Here is a 17524-nt window from a genome sequence, read left to right on the forward strand (position 1 = left end):
GTATCTGTACACTGTAACATGTTTAGTTGCTTTACTCAAGAGCCTGACTCCAGCTGAATGACACTGACAATCTACTTTTCCTTGCAGATTGAATGCACCTTCTGTGGGAAGTGGTACCACACAGTGTGTGTCGACTTCCCCTCTGCAGTAGGCGACTACAAATGTAGCGGGTGTTGAATGAACACAGAAGGAATTGACCCGTGTAGTCTTTGCTTACTGATTGTTTGTAGTGTTGACAATCCACATTGCTGGCATTGCATGTTTCAACATATTTGTGTGGTAGATTTAGATGCACCACGTGTGAGTGCAGCCACTCAGCCTTTACTCAATGTGATCATAGCAGCAGGTGCAGATGTGTGTCACAAGTTAATCTAGTGGTAGGCTATGGTACTTGGCCACAGGTGGCAGCAGTGGACTGACCTGCATTGGGGACTGGTCCAGCTGCTATGTGGTAGTCAGTAGATGGGCTCCACATTGGGGATTATATGCAAGTTTTGGGGACTGTTTATTGCTGATCACTGTGTGACTGCTGTACATTCAGCGTAGCTGCCATCCCCTTACGGATCGTTATGAGATTGACCACACTTATGCAGACTGTATATCACATCCAACTCTGAAATGTTCGTTTGCAGAGGGGAGACACAGGCAGACTATGCTGGCGACATGTGAGTTACAACACTGGTGAAATATTGGTGTGTCATATATTTGTTCACGACATTTTTCTTATGGGCAAAAGTGTTGATATCAGGATGGTGATTCTTATGACTATGTGTATGTCATTTGGCATTTTGTACAAATGTAGGCTGATAATAAATACATGATATCATTTCATTCATTTCAATGGTTTATTTGCATGACGCACAAACACACAATTGAAAGGTACAAATGTGCATGACACGAATTCAAACGTGCTGCAGATGTGTGTCACCAGTTGATCTGGCTGTAGGCTGTGGCACTTGGCCAGAGGTGGCGCTGGTTGACTCGACTCCATGTTAGTGCACAGAGCAAACTGCTCGCTTTAGTTGTGGAGCAAAAACGCTGAATTCGGTGAAATAAACCGTGCGAGTGGAACGATAACGACGACAAGGGTCTCCCGATCGTTTACTCTTGCTGTCCTGTGAACAACAACGGCGTGGTGTTACTTGTTTGCTGTTTTCGCGATCGCGTCGCGCATGAGGATATCACCAGGTAAACTCGCCAGATTTTTAAACATTTTGTTGTTCAACAGCATCAAGACTGACGGAGTGTGTTTGAGATAACCTCACAAGTGTCACAGATGACACATTTGGCGTTTTTTTGCTGGTTTGTCGGTAGGAGCTACTGAAACGCAAGACTGCCACACGTCTGTTCGACCAACGCCAGTTGATCTAAACGCCAGTTGATCTGGAACACCGCCGCTTCCCCCTGGAAATGGGAGCGGAGGTAGTGGTGGTTGCCGGTAATGGCAGAGAGGGTGAATCTGACTCCTCCTCCTCTGACCACATCGCTGCGAGGAAAGAGGCAGGTGAGCGGTGGTCAGAGCTAGATGTGGAGGGTGAAGAATTCCGCGGCAGTGGCGTGGAAACCCCCTTCCGCTTTAATGGCCACTGCTGCGTTGCAGAGAGCTCCACCTGATGCTGCAGTGGTGGTGGTTTCGGCACTGAATACCGGGAGCGGGCGAGAATGGCTAACTCTCGGGCTTGCGGTACCTCCCGGGCCTCGCGTATCATATGTATCGAGTCCATAAATCCTCTGAGTTGACCAAAGTGGGGGTTCCTCTTGAGGATGGCTTCAATGGCTTTGATTCCCACGGTTACGGCCCGAACATCATCAGTGTGGGAAATCCACTCTACCAGACCTTGGATGCGGGCCAAATCAATTTCCCGGGCAGAGCCTGCTGAGTCCATGTCTGGTTGCGTCGTTCTGTCATGAAACGCTGTGTGGCAGGCAGGAGATGAGGACTCAAAGTGCAGGACTCAGACTCAGGGGATGAACTCAAAACCACAGCTTTATTTGCTTGTCACAGAAAAACGAGCATACAAAGTAAACTAAGCTAAACTGGGAAACAATGAACTAACACACACAGGGAGATCCACACAGCATGAGGGACGACGCGACACTGACTCAAAGAAACACAGGGTTTAAATACAATGGGAAGTAACGAGGGGAATGAGACACAGAAGGAGAGCACAGCTGGGAGAAATCAGAACTGACGAGACAAGGGAGCAAAGTAGGATACACTCACATGAGACACAGACCTTCAAAGTAAAACAGGAATTAGCACAGATGCAAACTAGACTAGGGGAGACAGAGCAACTAAGAAACACAGAGGGCAGCTACTAAATACTCAGAGAACTAAACAGAATACAAGAAAACCAAACTAAGACACTACACTAAAGAATAAGCAGGGACAACAAAGAGAACTAAGAACATAATACAGAAAACTCAGAGGCACAAGAAACTCAAAACACTGGGTCACTGACCCAGGACCGTGACAGTTTCAGTGACAAGTTATAGGCCACAATCACTTTTTGGTAGCGCTAAAATGCCATGTTCTCAGTCGTTATTCTGAACAAACAAGAAAGAGTCATGGTGATACTGGCACAATAGGTCTTTATTGTTTTAACTACAATTTGACAGTCTTATAACTAGAGATGGGTATCGTTTAGGTTTTATCCGATACCGGTGCCAAACCGGTACTTTTGAAACGTGCCGGTGCTTAAACGGTGCTCAAACCGGTGCTTAAAGAATGGAAAACACAAAAATTGGTCCAAAAACCCCTCATATTCATCTGTTTTTTGGTAAAAAGATAATGTTAGCCTTTTCTGCAGCTATGGGCATATATGGTATCACAGGGCTACGGGCCAGGACTCTCCTCTTCGTGTTTTTGGGGGATGTTGCATAACAGGCACCACACCCGCAGTAGATGTGCCCGGTGTGAGGTCTCACAGCAAGCTATCAAATACGGTGCATTTCTCGGCTTTTAAAAGAAACTATGCGTCGCCAGGTGTTTCATCAGATTTGAGGTGTTACCTCCTTTGCACAGTATCACCTTAAAACACTTGTTGCAGGCTGCTGAGTTTGCATCTTTTGCTGTGAAGTACAGCCAGACTTTTGACTGCTTCGCCTTGGGCATTTTTAATCTGTAGCTCTGCTCTAAAAGTACGTACGTACCTGGGCCCGCCTACTATCCTCAGAAACGTGAAATGATTGGCTAGAATCTAACGTGTATCACAGCTCAGGAAAGAAAAAGCACCGAAATAAAGCACCAAAATGTGCGCTGCTTTTCGGTCTGGTTACTACCGTTTATGTCAGAACCGGATACCGGTACCCATCCCTACTTATAACAAATATGAACAACGAGAGTAGACATACTAAACCTGTAGGCATTAATTATTCCATCATGATGCGTGTAGTCATTCGTGACAGCGCTACACAATGAAAGCAAACTTCTGATAAACGTCATAATTCAGTTACAAACGTTCAAATTCCATAAATGCATACCTTTGCCTAATAACAAAGGCATAAATGTGTTTGGGGATTTTTTCCCCCCCACGTTATATCAGTTGCACGGAAGTAGCTGGCAACATAGCTGGCAACGCAAGAAATCCGGGCGCTGCACCTTTAAGCAGCTGCACGCGCTCCCGCGGACGGCAATCACTTTCTGGCACAACACCGGTGCTTGCAGAAACACATATACACACAAACAGGGAGAAGAGGGACAGCAACACCAAATATACATACAATAATAATATAATTCATAACGGCTCAGGGCCCTGACAGTTTTCGAAACTCGCTAGACAGTTTTCCACCAGCGATAAAGATGTTTCTTCTAAAAAACTGTTCCACTATTTTATATTCAGGAAAACAAGTGCAGAACGACTTCTCCATCACATGCGGTCAACGTGCATTTTCTTAACATGCTATGGTGTGTCGTTTTGTCAACAACATACAGTTGCTGTATGCAGCGATTATGCATGCGTGCGACGTGGATACTGATATTGTCATGTTTTGGCTGTGTGCAGGCAAGAGAAGGACCCAAACGCAAAACTCACCACGCAGGAATAAAACTCAAAAAGCTGCTTTATTGCAGAATGGCACAAAAATATAACAAAAGTAAACTGGGGCATGGATAAACTGACACACAGCCATGAGGGAGACTACGACACTGACAAAGAGAAACACAGGGCTTAAATACACAGAGGGACAACGAGGGAATGAGAAACAGAAGGAGAGCACAGCTGGGAGTAATTAGGCTGGACGAGACAAGGGAAGCAAAACTAAAAACACTCACATGAGACATGGACCTTCAAAGTAAAACAGGAAACACACTGACTGAACTCTAGACATGCAAACTTAACAGCAACTGAGAAGACAGAACATAGGGACCAGAAACATGGTACAAAAAGGTCCCAGTAGACAACATTGAACACAGGGAAGCCATATTACAAAGCCAAAGAACTAAACCTATGATAACCATTACTGTTGTACTGTTTCTTGTTTCCCTAGATTTCAAAGGACTCAAAACATAATCCATAATATAAAAACACAAGATCTCTTCAAAATAAAATAGGAAACATAATGAGACGCAGACATGACAACCAGAACTTGGATGTCTGGAGTTTTGATCTCCTCCATACCTGCTTCATGCCCTGGAGGACGGGGCTGTGGCCCCCCCACACCCTCTAGCAGATCATTACATGAAGGAACCTTTAAAAAAAAAAAAAAACAAGCGCGTCCATGCTCACAGGTGTACACACGGGTGATCACACCCACAAACTACACCCTTTTTGGCTCCTACCTCAAAGCACACTGTTCTGTCGATCTTACGTGCTGCACAATAATGTTTAATATTTAGTATTTACTGTCATATTCCCATATATCATTGTGATGCTGTTTATTCTATTACTCTTGTTCTCTTCTGCTTGTTTTCTTTTTTCTTTCTCAGCAGGTGATCCAGGTGATCGATATATGCATTTTTTATTTCTTTTTTTTTCTGCTCATTCTGTTGGTTTTTGTTTTTTGCCCTTCTCCCCCGTCCCTCTTCTCAGCTGTTTCTCTTTTCCTTCTTTCTCCCCTTCTTTCCCCCAGTCAAGTCTGTCCCGTATTCAGTAAGTGAAAATAAAATAAACAATAAAAGGTGAATCAAATCGACCATTACGGCAAGGCTGGGATGGTCAATTTGGTAAAGTAAATCCGTTGGGCATCTTTCTTTGCCTTTAGACAACAATTCTGAAATTCTGATGGCAAAAGAGCCAAAACGGGACAGGCAAAAAAAAAAAAAAAAAAAAAAAAAAAAAAAAAGGATTTCTAACACTTGGCGCTTGTCACCCTTGCTCCTCAGAATTAACCTGGACTCTGTTCAGTCAGAAGCCAGTGCGTTACTCAAACGGCTGAATGAGACAGCCAAGAAAGTCTCCAACTCTGCTGCGGAGGTGAAGGAGCAGTATGCAAAAGTTCTCGAGGCAAATCTGGAGTTGTTCGGAGAATTAAACGAGAGATTCGCCACGATTGAGACGAAAAAGGGTGAACTGGCTGTCTATTTATGTGAAGATGCCAATCAGCTGTCACTGGAGGAACTCTTCGGTACCATCAGGACTTTCCGAGGACTCTTCATCAAGGCGCTGAAGGAAAACAAAACTCGGACAGAACAGGCGGCCAAGGCTAAGAAGAGAAAGAAGCAGCTGGCAGAGGAAGAGTCCAAGAGACAGAAAGGAGAGAATGGGAAAATAATCAAAGGTTTTGTGCCGCAGAACGACGGCTGCATCATAGAAAACCTCCTGGCGGACATCAGAAAAGGTTTCAGCCTCAGAAACACACTATACAAACATAGTGTTTGTATTTACAAACACTTGCTGCAGACCAGCAAACTGCCAAAACTTCTGCTGTTTGTGTTGTTGTTAGCCAGAAATGCGGTTTTGTGTTGTTTTTGTTGGGAAAATAAATATGCTTTACATTTCAGACTCAAAAAAAAAAAAAAAAAAAAAAAAAAAAAAAGACAACCAGAACTTGACAATGTAAGACACAGACATGAAACACATGAAGGGGAAGGGAGACTTGACATGGGTGGAAGATACAAGTGGAATCTAATAAAGAACTAGAACAGCCTAGGCATGATAAAAAATGAACTTAGAAAACCTGAAGGGCTTAAACATAAACTAAAACTCAAAACACTGGGTCAAAAGACCCAGGATTGTGACAGATATGTACTAGTGAGAACAATAACAACAACATGAGAGCATGATTTAATCAAGTCAATGGTATTTATTATCAATTTTCAAATATATTATAGATTCACATTATACTTTGTTTTAACAGTAATAAATTGAATTGAATTGAATTGAATGAATGCTTTATTGGCCATATGCAGGTTGCCCCGCAGAGGAATAGGACCCCCCCGACTTACACACACAACAAAGACCTCACATGGGAATACAGTCGGAGATCGGCAGCGTTGCAGAGAAAACACTGAAAAATTACACAACAATGGGGAAAAAGTACAAGAGGAAAAAAAGAGACCTCTTCTCACGCTGGGCACCTATGGGAGGACAGCATGAGAACAGGAAACAAAAAAAAACTCCTCTGCACAGAGAGCACATTAATGTCCACATCACAACATTAGAGCACGTGACTAGCCACAGGGGTGGATAGGGGGGTGGGGGGTAATCCGAAGGAACACAGCAGTCGTCCTACACAGCGCTACCATTTCAGCGCGGCACGCAGACCTGAATTCGGTACCTGTGTTCGGCCGATGTGTTTGCTGCAGTAGGAGCGGAAGATGGCCAGCTTTTCCTTATAATCCGCTGGAAGTTGCTGCGCTACCGTAGTCCTGGTCCGGATGGAAAAATGGCACCGTTTCATAAAACGAAAGCACCAAGACGGACCTCCTTGGAAATGTTCAATGTTCATCTCTTCAGCTAGTGAAACTGCTTTTAGCCGAATAGTGACCGTCGAAACGCTTCTCCCGCTCACTCTTTGCTCGATGATCCACCGCTCGAGTCTTTCCTCCAACTCGGGCCACCTCGCCTTATGTCCGCGGAAACTCAGCTGCGTTTTCTTGACCTGCCGGAGCTTGTTTTCCAGCTTCCTCCATTTGCGAACCATCGATTCGTTAATCTTAAATTCTCTCGCCGCTGCTCGATTTCCATGTTCCTCCGCGTAGCTGATGGCCTTCAGTTTAAACTGTGCTTCGTAAGCGTGTCTCTTTGCCATTTTCAGGGTTGTTAAAACAACGATGTCCTGCACTTCACCCTTTAACGTTCTCATGGTGTTCTCTACTACGTCCTCCTTACAACACATAGGGCGCGCCGCACTTTTTGAAGAAAATCGAAGACTTTTAAGTGCGCCTTATGGTCGTGAAAATATGGTAAGTCGAAGATTAATTCCTGTCTGCGTACAGTGGTCTTCCCACGCGTGTATTCATTAAAATCAATTGTTTGACCAGGATCTTCTGGACCTGGTTGTTTGTACTCTCCTTCCTCAATTATGTGAACCTTAACAATGATAAACAGGTGCACAGCCTAAAAAGCCCATATCTGACTCTGCAACACTTATGTCCTGCAAAAGGTAGAAAATGATAAATATACACCTACAGAGGAAAAGGGTTGGGCACAGGGTAAAAGAACAGGGTGCATGAGATATACACTGGGCTGGGTGATAAGAACTACACCCAACGCTCATCTGCACGACAGCACACAAGAATGACAAATTCTCTCGCTGGAAGAAGAGCCAGCACTTAAAAGTTTACCTTCTACACTGTGGTCGAATGGACCAACTGATGTGGGATTAATAAAAAACGCAGACTCAGTAACAGTACAGACTGTTTCATCCCGCAGGCCCATTAAACCACAATACCCCTTATCTAAGGAAGCAACAGAAGGGATTAAACCAGTGATATGAAAAGATATGGAAAAAGCAGGAATTCCAATAAAAACTAATTCTGCTACCTGCAATACTCCAATCTTCCCAATCAAGAAAGCTAATACTGGAATGTATCGTTTGGTACATGATCTGCGAGCAATAAATGAAATTACTGAAATGACACCACCAGTAGTAGCAAATCCTCACACTATACTGAATCAAGTCACTCCAAAAGAACAATGGTTCTCAGTGATAGATTTATCAAATGCCTTTTTCTCAGTGCCTTTACATCCTAACTCACAATATCTGTTCGGCTTCACATTTGAGGGACAGAGATACACCTATACTAGGTTACCTCAGGGATTTCAAAACAGCCCCACTCTCTATGCTGAAGCTTTAAAGAAATCAATGATGTCCTGCCTCCTGCCAGCAGAAGGACAGTTTCTACTTTACGTAGATGATATTTTAGTGACTGGCCACACAGAGGAAGGGTGTAAACAGAATACTATGGCTGTGCTACGTCACCTGGCTGAGCAAGGCCACAAAGTGTTTCTGAATAAACTCCAATTATGGAGACCTGAAGCAACATACTTAGGCCACACCCTCTCAGGTGAAGGAAGAAAACTACTAGACAAAAGAAAAGTGGCCATACAAAATGCACCACAGCCACAAACTAAGCAACAGATGATGAGTTTTCTCGGGCTATGTAACTTCTGCAGGGCGTGGATTCCAGAATATGCAGCACAGGTACAACCACTGCAAAACCTAATCTATGGAAAAGATCTTGCTTTAAAAGATAAAATACAGTGGACACCAGAAGCAGAAGGAGCATTTACTAAACTAAAAATCATGCTCCAAACTAACGTTGTGCTTGTATTACCAGATTATGGCAAACCATTCTACTTAAATGTAGACGGAACACAGAGACACATGAAAGCAGTATTGACACAATCATTTGGAGAAAAACAAAGGCCACTAGCTTTCTATTCAAACAAACTCTATTCATTCCTGGCCTCAGGAATGCCCACCTGTGTACAAGCATGTGCAGCAGCTTCAGAGGCAGTGCAACAAATCTGCTGACATAGTTTTAGGACACACTCTGACTGTTAGAGTACCACATGCAGTAACTTCTATACTGCTACAAGCACATTTGCCTTTCTTAACACGTGCTAGACAACTCTCCTATGTTGGCACACTGCTTTCGCAATCCCACATCAACATAGTGAGATGTGGACCTTTATATCCTGGCACATTGTTGCCAACACCCACGGAGGGAAAAGCACATTGCTGCGTGGAAAAATTAGAAGAGGAAACTAAACCACGTGCTGACATTTACAGTACACCACAAGAAGGTCTCACTGACATCTTTGTTGACGGTTCAGCATCAAAAAATGCACTAGGGCGTAACTGTGTAGAATATGCAGTAACCACAACAGACACTATAGTGGAAGCAAGAGCCTTGGCACACACGCATTCAGCTCAGAGTGCAGAACTGACTGCAGTAATCAGAGCATGTGAAATACATGAAAGAAAGGATATTAATATCCACACAGACAGCCAGTATGTATTTGCAGCAGTTCACCACTTTGCAAAAATATGGGATAACAGAGGAATGGTTACCTCCTCTGGAAACCCAGTTCAGTATGCAGATTTGCTGAAGCAACTGTTACAAACAGTACAACTGCCGCGACATTTAGCAATTTGCAAATGTGCAGCACAGGACGAACAAAAAGCAGCACCATCAAAAGAACAAAAGCAATGGCTAAAACAAGGAGCAGTACTAGACACTGATGACATAATGAAAATAGCAGGAAAACCCATTCTTCCCAAATCATTACACAAAACAGCCGCTCTAGTGAGCCATGGTTTAAGCCATGTCTCATCAGGAGAGATGATCTTTATAATAAACCAACAATTCTATACTATAAAAGGATATGAGAACATGTATGACCTGCCAAAAACACAATACCCAAGATAACTTAAGACCAAAAAGAGGACATTTTCCTACACCACCTCACCCAATTCATTAATTCACATGGACTTCATTGAACTGAATGAGTGTCAGGGCTCAAAATACGCTCTAGTAATTATAGATTTTCTCAAAATGGCCAGAAATCTACCCAGCGAAAAAAGCAGACGCAATCTCAGTTGCAAAGTGTCTATGCAACCATTTCATTCCAACATATGGAATTCCTACTCTGATGAGATCAGATAATGGAACCCATTTTGTAAATGACGTGATCAGTAAAGTATCTGAAGCACTAGATTTCAGTTTGAAACACCATTGTGCCTACCATCCACAGAGTGCAGGATTAGTGGAGAGGACAAATGGCACTATAAAGCAAAGGCTCAGGAAAACAATGCAAGAAACTGACAGACCATGGCCAGAATGTGTAGGCCTGGGGCCCGTTCTTCGTACGTCGCTTACTACATCCAAGATCAAATAACACATCCAAGATCAAATCATCGCGCTAACCGTGAGCTCGCTAATCCGGTTCCCCGAACACACCTGCTGTTGACGATTACTACAGCTGGATGAAGTAATGCGCGATCACTGGGTGCCGTAAAAGGGGCTACGCATCGATAGCAGAAACAGTGATCGGCAAGCCTCTGATTGGTCGGCGAAAATGTCGAAGGAGCGCGCACAGTACTTCACCGCAGCGGAGCAAGAACTCCTGATTGAGGGATTTCAGGAGTACCAGAGTGAAATTAAAACGCAAGGTAACAGTGCGAAGGCTGCAAAAGCAAGGAGAGAGGGCTGGCAGAAAGTTGCTGACAAATTAAACGCGTAAGTAATGCAACATATTACATGGCACCATACCATATCATATTTTATCATATCAAATCATACCACATGATATCCTCTTACACATTAGAGCCACAACCGGACCCACCAGAACATGGGAACAAGTAAGAGTGAAATACAAGAACATACTACAGAATGGTAATATCCAACACTCATATTGCTGTCAGTCACTTGAAAAGACACCCCTGAAACAATCCCTGTGTTTGTGTATAACAGCAACCAAGAAAAGGGCAGAGCAACAAAAGACAGGTGGTGGTCCTGCACCCCCTCGTCACACCCCAGCAGAGGAGCTGGCCCTAAGGTTGAATGCCACCAGACCCATTGTTGAGGGCATCCCTGGGGGCAGCTCTTCCGGAGACCAGAAGCCGGGGTGCAGTAGCAGCAGCACCTACATAACTGGTGAATGGGCTCATGATTCCATGTGCACAATGTCAAATATGTGGTTGTTGCCTAAATGAAAATGCTATTCGAACTGTGACATTCATTCATTGGCACTGTGGGTTTTCTCTGTGTGTAGTGTTACATGACACACCATCACTTTTACCTGTTCCCATGGAAGGGGTGACTGGAACATGCACAGTAAGTTGGGAGATATACATATATCTGTCCCCACCCAATTGTACAGACCTATAGGCTGTACCACACCCCTTAGTAACACCATTGTGTTACCATTGCACAGGACAGTGACGCAACCCTGTCAGATGGCTGTGGTGTGGCGGAAGACCCTGTGAGTACATGCATGAATTGGCCTGAAATACCATCTACTTGTGTACTGCCATGTGTGTCTGACTGCAGTATGATTTGCAGGCCAAGAGGCCGGCAGAGAGGCCTGCTGATGCAGAGGTGGGCAGTGTTGTGATCAATTATACTGCCTATATGACATGTATTCCCCGTTAAATGTTGTCACCACAATTGACACAGGGTGACATACGTCTGCTCTACAAGAGAAGTCTCCAGCAAAAAATGGAGTATACTGAGCTGAAGAAACAAAAGCTCCTAGGTGAGATCGAACTACAAGCCCTAATGAGGCATAAACTACAATTGGAAATCGAGGTGCTTCAAAAGGAACTCCAGAGTAAGTAGGAATACATGTTCATACGGAGCACTATTGCTGACCCTGCGTGACGCAGTATACATGCTCTGTTTTCCCAGGCAACTGATGACTGGCCTGTGTGTGGTGGGACAGACAACGATGCTCAAATAAACGTCAATAGAAAATGTGTCATGTGTAAAATTATGATATTATTTTATGCCATGTTATACCCCTAATTAAAGATGGTGAATTATTATGTAGTTTTAGTTTGCATTATTCTCCTGAATTAGAAGAAGCTGATAACTATTGCATTAGTTAAACTGATTTGCATTACATTAAATTGCTGACTTGTTGTGAATGAATGATATTGTTTTATGATGCATTATATTGCTGAGTTATAAGAAATACTGTTCGCAGAAGGTTATTGTCTAATTTGTCTGAGTAGAAGAGAACAGAGTGTGCTGGAGTTTTCTGCCCCATTTCAGCAGGAGCAGATAAACAGGGAGCCAAGGTCGTAGCTTAGGCGCTGTGTGAGAGAGAGCATGTGAATGTTTAAGCTTTTTATGATAAGGTGGAGGCACCAGAGGTTATAAAAGTTTGAGCAATGCTCCACCATTTTGAGATTTTGAGGCTGTCTGCATCAGTGTCCATCTCCCACGTGTGTGATCATTAAATCATCGTTTGACTCAACCCGGCCGGACCAGTGTTGTTATTGTGGTTTTTTCTCTTGTCTCCATCCCCAATATTTTGAACCTTAACACATGTCATGTTTTTATTATGCGAAATTGTGTTGCACAATCCTGTCCCGTGCAGCTCTGCCACTAGGTTGGTCCAGGTGCACTGGCTGGAGGTCATCATCAGGCTGCACCTCCACCACGGGGGTCCTCTCTCTTCTGATGGTGGCAATGTTGTGCAGTACGGCACATGCAACAATAATGTCACATGCCCTGTCAGGTGCAACCCTCAGGCGTTTTAGACACTGGAATCGTTCCTTCAGTTGCCCAAAGGTCATTTCAATGCGTGCCCTTGTCCTGGCTAGGGCTGCATTGTAGCGGGTTTGTGGCCCAGGGTTGGGGTCAGGGAACGGTGTCATGAAGTACTGCCTGCATGCATAACCTCTATCTCCGAGGAGGATCCCATCGTAGGCCCCTGTGTAATGAAGAAATGCTGTTATGTTAGGCCCGACATGAGTATGTAGCATCAACATAAGCCTCTTTTACTTACCACGCTCAAATGATGTGCATAACCCTGACTCTCTGAAGATCCGTGAGTCATGCACTGATCCGGGCCATTTTGCTTCCACATTTGTGATATGGCACATCGAGTCACACACCATCTGTGGGATTCCATTATGTGTGACCACACTCCTCCCATCGTATATTGCCATCTGGAGTGTTAGTATTGCTCACCTGCACATTTATACTGTGGCCCCCCTTTCGGTTGACAAAGTCCCCTTCAGTGGGGCCTGGGGGGGCCTTGATCGCAATGTGTGTGCAGTCTATGGTGCCAATCACATTCGGGAAGCCTGCGGACGTTGGAGCTACAGTTACCGACATAGGTCATGATTGCATCACATTCACTATCCAATTTACTGTACCTGCAATGGCGAAAAAGCCCTGTTTGACGACCTGTGGTCTTAAGTGGCTTGGAAAAACCACAAACACACCCAGGAAATGCTTGAGTGCCAGGTACACTTTGCGAATGGCCCGGCAGACGGCACTTTTCCCAACGTTCTCTGCGTCTCCACAAGTGTACAGGAACGTGCCACTCGCAAAGTAGCGCAAGGCAATGCACACAGTTTGTGCAGTTGTTAATGCCCGACTACGGTGGGTGGTACTCTTAACATGGGGATCCAGCAAGTTGGTTAGGTAGATGATACCCTCACGGGAAAATCGGTATCTCTCTATGAGCACACTGTCGCGCTGTGCTAAAGGATCCTGTCTATCCCGCAATATACGTTGGATTCTGAACACTCTCCTTATCACTCTTGCACCTTCCGCAATGGGTGGCTCGCGTAGAAACGGACAGGACATGGCTGCGACAAACTTCCCACTTCCACCTTCGCTTTTATAGCCGTGGTCTGTCATCTTGATTACACGACGTAATTTGCTATTCCTCTACTGTGGAATGTGTGTTGCATCTGGCGTGATCACCTACATGCCATAGCGTGATTACTCGTACATTTCCCTTTTTTTAGGGACTGACCTGTATGTATCTGTGTGGAATCAATAAAAGGATCAAGTGCTGCATTATCTTTAGTTACATTGATGTTATTTATTTGTGGTGAAACGGTGGCGGAATGTCGCTGTTGCTTTCGTATGATGACGCGGACATACCTGCGTGGCCGCGATCTAATCCTGTTTACATAAAGTAAACCTGCTCCCGAGCAGGTTTACGCTTACGGCTCTGTTGCTATGACAGCAAGTCCCGGATGAGCTTCGGGGAACCGACTGATCCAGGATCACGCGAAATCGTCAACAATCTAATCCGGCTAACCTACTTAGCGAGGTACGAAGAACGGGCCCCTGGTCAAAATGTGGATGAGAATAACACAAGGAAGCAACAAACTAACAAACGGTCTCCATTTGAAATTATACATGGGCAACCTTTTCCACTACCAGTTACTAGCGGGTCACTAGATAAATCAATCCGTGAAACCACTCTGGCGGATGGATGACTCGATTGTTGATAAACAGAGAAGTTAATTTGAACAATAAACTGCCGCAAGACTCTTTTTCACCTATTTCTTGCAGGTTGAAGCCAGGTGATTGGATCTCGCCACGGTAGGAGGGTCCATACCAAGTGCTTCTGACCACTCCAACTGGGAAGTGCTGATTGAGCATTGCTTGCACTTCAACCTGCAGCCATTGGCCAACTCTAGGGTAACCAAGTAGTAGGGTGTGACGGACCTGTACGCAGTCATGGGAAGGTGGACCCTCCTGGTTACCTTGACTACGACGCTCACCCTTACAGGACCCCAGCTGATGCCGGAAACCGTTGAACCACGAAGCAGACAGAAAAGATGGACACACAATAACTCCCACCTAAGAGACATGGCACAAGACCACATCCACCCGTGGATGAACAATGCCTGGTACCATTATATCCACGACAGGACAAAGGCAGAATCGTCAAATACAGACTGTTATTTCTGTTCTCATATTCCCAGCACGTCGACACACCCCACACTATATGGTGAATATATGAACAACACTCAAGCAAAGTGTGCAGCTAGTTTTGCTGGCAATGGATTCCAACACAGCCAAACCACCACCAACGATACAATCTCACATGCTGTTGGACTTAGTAATGGAACATGTGATCAACTCTTCTGGGTCGATTTCAATGTGACAAACCGGAATACATCCATCCACTTCCCAGTGTTCCTGGACCAACTCCCAGGGAAGAACCACTCCATGTGTTATCAACAAGAAAAAGGTAACGGACCCCTTGGAAACACCACAAACTGTGTCCAAACTGCAGGTCACGGAGAGGGCGCCCCTCTGAATATGAGTGGACCTTCTAACGGCACGTACTGGGTGCAACGAATGGCCTGGCTATGTGGAAACGGGCATATTTCATACTGCCCCCAGGCTGGACAGGAACATGTGCTCCTATATTCCTGTCAGACCACACTTTCAGGATGACCACAGTAAACACCACTTCTATAGCATGCCGGAAAAGAAGATCAACGTTCCCTAAACTTCAACCACATGACCCGATATGGGGAAGCGACGTACTGAAGGAATTAAAATTATGGACTACCGGACAGAAAGTACTTCATTCATTGTTCCCCTTGGAGGGAACTGGAAAAAAAAACATGCTGAGGATTGAAAATCTGGACTACCGTTTAAGACTCTTCTTGAACGCTTCATGTAAGATCAACGAACAGCAGAATCAGGAAATCGATGCATTACACATTGCAGTGATGCAACATCGAGTAGCTCTGGACATGATACTAGCAGAGAAAGGGGGACTTTGTGTCCTCTTCAACAACACCTGCTGCACTTACATACCAGACATTGTACACTCATCAAACATGACTGACGCCCTGAATGCCTTGAGAGAGATCCAGCAGGCCCAAATTCAGGACTATTTTAGTGATACTGGTTTTCTTGGCTTTACACTGGCTCCTGGTGCTAAAAAGACTACTCATTGGAGTTGGAACATTTTTACTTTTATTTTGTGTCTTTGTAACATGTATCCTGCCATGTCTAAAAGTCATGATTAACCGCATAATATTTTCCACTGTTGCTGCATACATAGCCGTGACAAATGATAATGATGACTCTGACCTGCTGGAACATGAAGACTTTGTGTGATTAATGACGATGTGACAGAAAATGTACAAGATTTAGCTACTGATCTCTCACTTAAAAGTTATTACGTGACAAACAAGAGGGAATGTCAATAGAAAATTGTACTTAGTAGTCAGTATAATCTTTTAATAATATAAGTTTGCATATGGTAGAATACTGCATGTTGACCTTTTGATGACTTAGGCTGTTGTTCACTACAAGACTTCTTCCCACAGCTGGACACTTATCTTCACTTCATACCAGGCAGAGGAAGTCTGTCCTTTGTCACACGCATACACATCCACATTTCAATGTAAGGAACAAACACCCACTGATGTATATAAATAAAGACCAGGGCAGTGGCAGAGCGCGAGTCCCTAAGCCCTCACTCTGTGACTGCCCTTGCTGCAAGTAAAACTGTATTTCTCCTCTCTGATTCGCAGCTGAAGAAGTGTCTTAGAATACATCTCTTGACACCATTTTGCTCTATACAGTTTCCTTGAGCACCCTTAAAGGCACGTTTAATGTGTAATAACAATAACAATAAGTTGGAGTAGTGTAAGGCACCCTGCTGTTTACTTAATGTTTATTAAGGAATTTTATACAGTACTTCATATCTTTGCTTAAGATTTTGCCTCTCATAAAATAGTCATTACATAGATTATTACAAAATATTTTGAAAAAAAATTTGTGCGTTAAAGGCATATAGAAATGTCCGTCTAATGGATACGTTTTAATTACTTTGTATTTGTACATATTTGTGATTCGTTATAACGATGAAGACATTGGAGCATCAACAAAGTCTCCACACTGAAGATAAAGGTACCTTTACCTTCAAAAAAAAAGAAAAAAAAAAGAAAAAAAAAAGAAGGGTAATTAGTTTAATTTAATCTTACATTGTGATTCTTTCTGGCTGCCTCTGCCTCAATTTTATCCCACAACTTAGACATTCACATTACTCACACTCTCATTACACATACATATAGGATCTTGGGGGTGGGCACGATACATGGAATCCAAATTACCATCAGGGTGTATACCTCACCCCTGGCGTCGTTGCCCACCTCTCAATTTTGAATACACGTAGACATTGAGGGCTAGCAGGAGGGACTATGCACTTACCTGCTGCTCTCTGGCAGGTAGCTCCATGCCCACCTGGGTTTTAATTGCACCTTAGAACACACATGCATCAACACTACAATGAGTGGGTGGAGGGAGGTTTGGAGTCTTCTCTCACCCCTGTTCTCTGCGGCCTGCTGGAGCGGGGGGGCTAGGAGGAGGAGTTGGCCGTCCGACTGCGGTCTGGAGTGTGGGGCCTCCCTGCTGCTGCGGAGTCGGGGCGGTCTGCCTCTCCCCACCGCAGGGAAAAGGGTAACACCACCTGGGTCTGGGTGCAGTTCCCCCCTCCAGGGGCAAGGGTACCTAGACCCGGTTCGTAGAGTACGCTTGGGGAGTGTGATCGTGTGTACAGTGTCTATTTATTATTTATGTCTGTCTCCGCGTTGGTTGAGTGTGGAGTAAGTGCATATGAGAGCATGAGGGTGGGAA

At 44.4% G+C, this 17524-nt stretch overlaps 1 pseudogene; it reads left to right on the forward strand.

The window, feature by feature from the left end:
- Window positions 1-1764: 1764 nt before the first annotated feature.
- On the forward strand, window positions 1765-7683 carry LOC146710679 (inverted formin-2 pseudogene; annotated as a pseudogene).
- The last annotated feature ends 9841 nt before the right edge of the window (window positions 7684-17524 follow it).

This window comes from Copadichromis virginalis, linkage group LG4 (assembly GCF_057382275.1).
Source record: "Copadichromis virginalis isolate Kocher_CV1m ecotype Utaka linkage group LG4, C_Virginalis_male_GT1.1, whole genome shotgun sequence".
NCBI lineage: Eukaryota > Metazoa > Chordata > Actinopteri > Cichliformes > Cichlidae > Copadichromis > Copadichromis virginalis.